The sequence below is a fragment of the Ursus maritimus genome, unplaced genomic scaffold (genome assembly GCF_017311325.1).
Source record: "Ursus maritimus isolate PB19 unplaced genomic scaffold, ASM1731132v1 scaffold_22, whole genome shotgun sequence".
Classification (NCBI taxonomy): domain Eukaryota; kingdom Metazoa; phylum Chordata; class Mammalia; order Carnivora; family Ursidae; genus Ursus; species Ursus maritimus.
Genome location: NW_024424675.1, coordinates 2,365,491 through 2,371,133, shown reverse-complemented (window position 1 = coordinate 2,371,133; position 5,643 = coordinate 2,365,491).

Below are 5,643 nucleotides of genomic sequence, written 5' to 3'. Positions count from 1 at the left end.
TCCCCCCTTCTTTGGTGGGTGGGGGGGAGAGATAAGAAAAGGAGGAGGTAGAAAAGAAGGAGGAGGAGGAGGTGGGGGAGGAGAAGATGAAGATGAGGAAGAGGAGGAGAAGGGGAAGAAGAGAAAGGGGAAGAGGAAGAAGAAGAACGGAGAAGTGTAAAGGGTAAGTCATCAAAGCCTTTTACTGGGAACCTGGTGAGGAGGATGGGGGCATGTATGACCGGTCCACGTCTTGCTGGCAGTGAGCTCAGAGCTCTGAGAAACAGCTACTGATGTGAAAAATAAGCAAACTGTAGTGAGGATGTGCTTGTAAAACACCCCTGCTCTTTCTACCTGGGCAGGAGAGGGACTTCTGTGGCAGCTTCTTCTGCAGAGGATATACAAAGAATCCGGAATGAGCTCCATGGGTGCAAGGGCTGAGGGGGAGGGGAAAATAGGAATCACCTCCAATCTGGCAATAGGGACCACGACGAATGACAGCTTGTAAAATAAGCCTCCATCAGTCTCCCAGGAGACAGCCGGCCTCAACTTGGGTGTTCCCCGCTTGTTAGCCTCAATCATAATTGGTCTCTCCTCCCATCCCACGTTGTTGGTTTTCTGTGTGTGGCTTTTGGTGTGAGCGTGTTAGGTCATCAACAAACACAATGGTGGGAGGGGGCGAGGGGGGACACACATGATTGTTTTAAAGAAGAAAGGAGAAAAAGGATAAGAGAGTGGGCAGGAAGGCTGTGAACAGAATGGGGAAGATGCCCCAGGATTTAGGCTTCCGAGGCAACCCCTGGAGAGCTCTGGGGTAGGGCGCTCCCTGGGAGTTTTGTCAAAGGGAGAAGAAGCCCCCTGGAGGTGGGGACCCTGCTGAGCTCCATTGGGGATGAGCATCTATTCTGTGCAATTTTTGTTTGCTTGTCTCTGGAGGTTCCTACAACATCCTGCCCATATCCGGTGAATCTCATCAAAAAGAAGTTTTTCAAAAAATCGCAATGGTGTGGCATGCCCTAGAAAGAATGTGAGTCTGAAGCCGAAGGCCTAAAGCTCAGCCCAGGGCCCTCTGGGGGCAAGCAGGCACACAGGCATGTTCCAGTCACCCTTTCTCCATCTATTTCTTTTTAAAGTTTCTCCCACTGTCCTCATGATTTTTTTTTTTTTTTTATCCATTCCTCATGTCTTCTTTTCTCCTCTTCTCAGAGGAAACCCAGTCCTGGGGACAGAGGCTATGAGAAACCTGTGATCTGAACTCTGTAAAGCTGAGAGTGGCACAGATACACCACATTGGTTTTGCTCAAAAGGGCCATGTAAGGTTCTGAGAGCCTCAGATATTTATTTACTGTAAGAAGAACTTTTGAGGGGGGAAGGGACCAGCAGAAATGTAACGAAAATCAAGTCTCAAACTTTGGGGAAGTTTTTTCTTGTGTTTGTGTTTTTGTTTTAGTTTCACTCCATCATCCCTTAGCTGGCTGGGGTTGCCATGGTGCTGGGGCCAAGGCTTGTCTCCACAGCTTCCTTGACCCAGCAAAGGCATTTGGGGTCTCAAATCTTGCTGTTCTGCTACGCAGGGACAGCAAATTGGGATTGGAGCCTCTGCGGTGTTTCTGTGTGGTGGGGCTTCTTCTGTGCGGCAGGACGTGGTGCTACAAGTCTGTGGGCATTAGCCAGCACTGACTGTGGTGCAATGTCCAAGCCCATGGTGGGTGGGGGACTCCGAGAATGTTCCCTGTCCTATCGCCTCTGGCAGGGTGAAGATTCACAGCCAGAAAAGGCCCTGTCACTTCCTCTGGACGGTCTGTTTTATACATTCCAGGAGACTTGTCACCGCGCACCTCGCCTTCAAAGCCGGCAGTACGTCCAGGCCCTGAAGCTTGGGAGAATGCGCTGCCCATGAGAAAACCACTTACCCCGAGGTACCTCCAGGTACCTTCTTGAGCAAACACCTGCCCTATGCCCTATTAAGCTTCATCTCTCGCGTCTCCCCGCCCTACCCCCGCATTAAAAGGCCTCCAAAGCACTGAGGACCGGTTTTTCTTTATAAAGCCGGGAGAAGGCAGGCGATAAAGATCAGGCGTTTAAATTGGCCATTTGGAAGATTACATCTCTTCAGCGACGGTCTTTCTTTCAAAACTCGCACTGAATTGAGGGCCGCGGCTACTCCGCACCCTGCTCTCAAAGGCCGGGCACCTTTTCATTCGGCCGTGAGTGGGCTGGGCTGGGTGACCGGGCACCATCAAAGGCCCGAGGGAAGGCCGTGGGGCGACACTCGTCTAATGAGAAGTAATTGACGGATTCGAGGCCGCGCATTACCAGCGGAACGGGGAGGCATTAATTATTTAAAAACGATTAGCCTAGCCGTATGTCCTGCAGGCGTTTCATCTTGTTTAGGGAAGACAACCAGCCACGAGCCGGAACCGCTGCTTTGGAGCGCGGCAGGCGCGCTTTCCAGCCGGCCGCAGGTGAAGTGGGCAAAGGTGCGCCGCCCGGGAAGCCAGGGAAGGCCGGGAGGGGGGCCCATGCTCCCCACACAGAGGTGCCCACATAACTGACCCTGCCAATCACAGGGACCATTTCTGCTCTATTGGGTTCAGGATCTGGTGATTCCGGGGCAGACGGGAAGAGCGCTAGTCTCCCCGCCTGGAGAAATACCTAGAAGTCTGCGCGGGCTTCAAACAAGGCCGGATGTGTAGCCCTTTAAAGCAAACACCCTAGGGGAAATGCAAATTTCAGGGGACACCTGGTAGACCCCATAGGAAAGACACTTTTCAGTACCCTATACCCTGCCCTGGACACCCAGGGTTCCCGCAGTTTCAACTGGCAGCTTTGGAACTTCCAGCTTTCTGAGCCCCTGCCTTCCCGCCGGCGGCAGAAAGATGCGATTGGTTCTGTTCGGCCCTCCAAACTAAACCCCCGTCCTCCCGCATCGCAGCGCGCCCCTGCACGGACCAGCCTCTGGGATAATGAGGATAAATGGCGTAGTGGCCTGTTCCTGTCTCCCCAGGGCTCCGCTTGTAACCCCCGAGGCTCCCGATCCTGTCTGCAGCGGTGCGCGCCTGTGCGTAAAGCGCACAGGCGGCTTCTTGCAGCGAGAACGAAAGTTTACTCCTTTCTTGGGAAGGCCCTGTCCCTCCCCTGATGCCTCCTGGCGACGACCCCCACTGCCGCCGGCTTAGGGACTTGGGGCAAGCGCCTACACACAACTGGAACCTGTACGCGCAGGGATTGGGGGGAGGGCTTCTCCACTCTCGGGCCTCTGCCCCCGAAGCCACCCGGTACCAGCACTTCGTTTTCCGCGGCACCCACCCCAGACCCTGAGGCCAAGGGCGTTCCCCCACCCCACCCTTTTCTCTGCTCTTGGGAAACGCGCAGCCGTCGGATCGAATCCCCAGCCCAAAGGGGCTGCAAAAGACTCTCCTGGCTTCCCGTCGTTGGGGGCCCCATCAAGCTCTCTATGCTCAGAACCCAGACAGAGCCTATTTGCAACACTTCGCCCCCTCATTCACCCATACCGTGCATTCTCAGAAATCCTCGGAAAAAAAGGCCACCTCCCAAACCCCAGGTCTCTTCGCCGACTTAGCTTTTCACTGCCTATCCCCCAACCCCTCGCGTTGGAGCCCTTCGAAGGGAAAGGGACTGGCTGGGGGAGGGGAGGCACGCGGACAGGACTGGGGGGGCGGACGCTGCCCAAGGGACCTGGTTACGGCCCCAGAGTGGGCGCGCTCCCTACCTGCGGTGCGACCGGCTGGCGGCGGAGCGTCCAGCGCGCGGAGGGAGGCGGCGGACTGCTCCGAGCCGAGGCATCTCCGCATTTATTTGAGCTCAAACCGAGCGACTGTTGACTTTAGCACACAAAGCAAAGATTTCACTGCCCGCTAGTTTAAAAATGAATATTTTACCAAGATATCGATCAGCGTTATAAAATTCAGTTAAGTACAATGGGATCCTAGCAAAAAAAAAAAAAAGAATAATAAAGGAGGGGGAGGCAATATAATATCTGTGCAAATTTGCTGAAGTGTGACGTGGCATGGAAAGTTTACCCTCCTGGAATTCGGATCTAGAATGTTTTTTTCGGTTGTTTACTGACTTTGTTTATTCACAGATCACGGTTGCTTAAACCGACGCGCGGACGGCGCGGGGAAAAGGAAGAAAAAGAGAGAGGGGGAGGAAAAAAAGATACGGTGGGAGAAGCGCCGAAAAGCCTCCGAAAGCGCCCCGCTCCCCGACATCCTTTTTATGTATTCGGACAGAACTATATCTTATCGGCCGGGATCAGTGGAGGGGGGAGCGCTAAGTAGTTTAAAACGACCCTCGCACAATGGGCATGCGATACGAAACATAGCAGGTTAGGGCAGCGCTTTCAGGCTCCATTGTCCCCCACTCGGCCCCCGGCCCTGCCTCTCCGCTCCTTCGCCACGGGAGCCTTTTATGTGATAATGAAACACATTTCAGGCCGGGCTCACGACGTGTGTGTCCTTGCCAGGGGGAGAGACTGGCCTGATTGCTGGCTGCGGCCTCCGGATCCCCCCCACCCCGCCCCAATTTCTCTTCCTTGTGTTCCTGGGACAATGTGGCATGTTAAAAAGGGATTTGGAGGCGGGGGGGGGGGAGAGTGGGGAACGCGAGGGGAGGGCAAACCCCCTCAAGCGCGTGGGAAGGCCAGGGCTTGAGGGGGCAGAGACCCCGCAAAGTGGCAGGGGCGAAGAGAGAGGGGGGTCTCCAGGGTTGGGGAGAACCTGGCACACTCCAGGTTTGGATGGTCAACAAGCCCCCAAATCTAGTCCCTGAAAACAGGGTCCTGGGCTGTGAAACTTTGAGACAAAAAGTCCCGGCTTCAGATGCCTGCGGAGAGTAATCGCCCACTGTAAGATAGCTGTGCGCGGTAGTCTGCGGGGACACTGGCTCCTGCCCTCGCCCCGCCAGCTTGTAGGCCCGCACATGCCCCCAAGGCAAAGTCAAACCCGGGTCCCCTTTGCGCGCCCAGGCGGCGCTTCTCCTTTGGGGTCTCCGTTTCGGTTGGCTGCCTATTTAGGGTGGCTAAGCCATCTGTGGGGAGATACAGCAAGATTTGTAAGAATCTATTCTAGGTCTTTCTTTATACTTTTGGATTTTTCTTTTAAGGCTCACAAAACACCTCCTCATACCCTTGGCCCTGCAATCCTGGCTTCCCAACCTGGGCTAACTGAACGCGGTTCAAAGGCTGCGGTGTTTGTGTGGGGCTGAGTAAGCACATCTGCAGACCCTGGGCTCTCGCCACTGGTCAGGGTCACTAGACAAGCAGCGCAAGACACCCCCTTATTTCTACCTCATCCCCAAATATACCCTATTTTAAAAAGGAGATTTGGACCGTCATCCTGAGCGGTCCCTTTAAACACCAATTCCAGGAGAAAATCTGTTTCTCTAGATCAGGTGCGGTGGTGGAGGGGGGGCGGTGGAGGAGGTGGTCCCAGAAGCCTCACTGCTCTCTGGCTACAGCTAGGTCTAGCACAACACTTAAGTGAAGGAGGAAGGTAGGATAGGTTGGTGGAGTGTAGACAGGGACCTGAGGCTGTAGGATCCAGGCAGAGTTCCAATTCCACAGGAGGGTAAAGGGGTGCCAGAGAAGCAGAGATGAAAGTCCTGTACCAGGAATTTGCAAATCCAACCTGGGCTCACTGACCT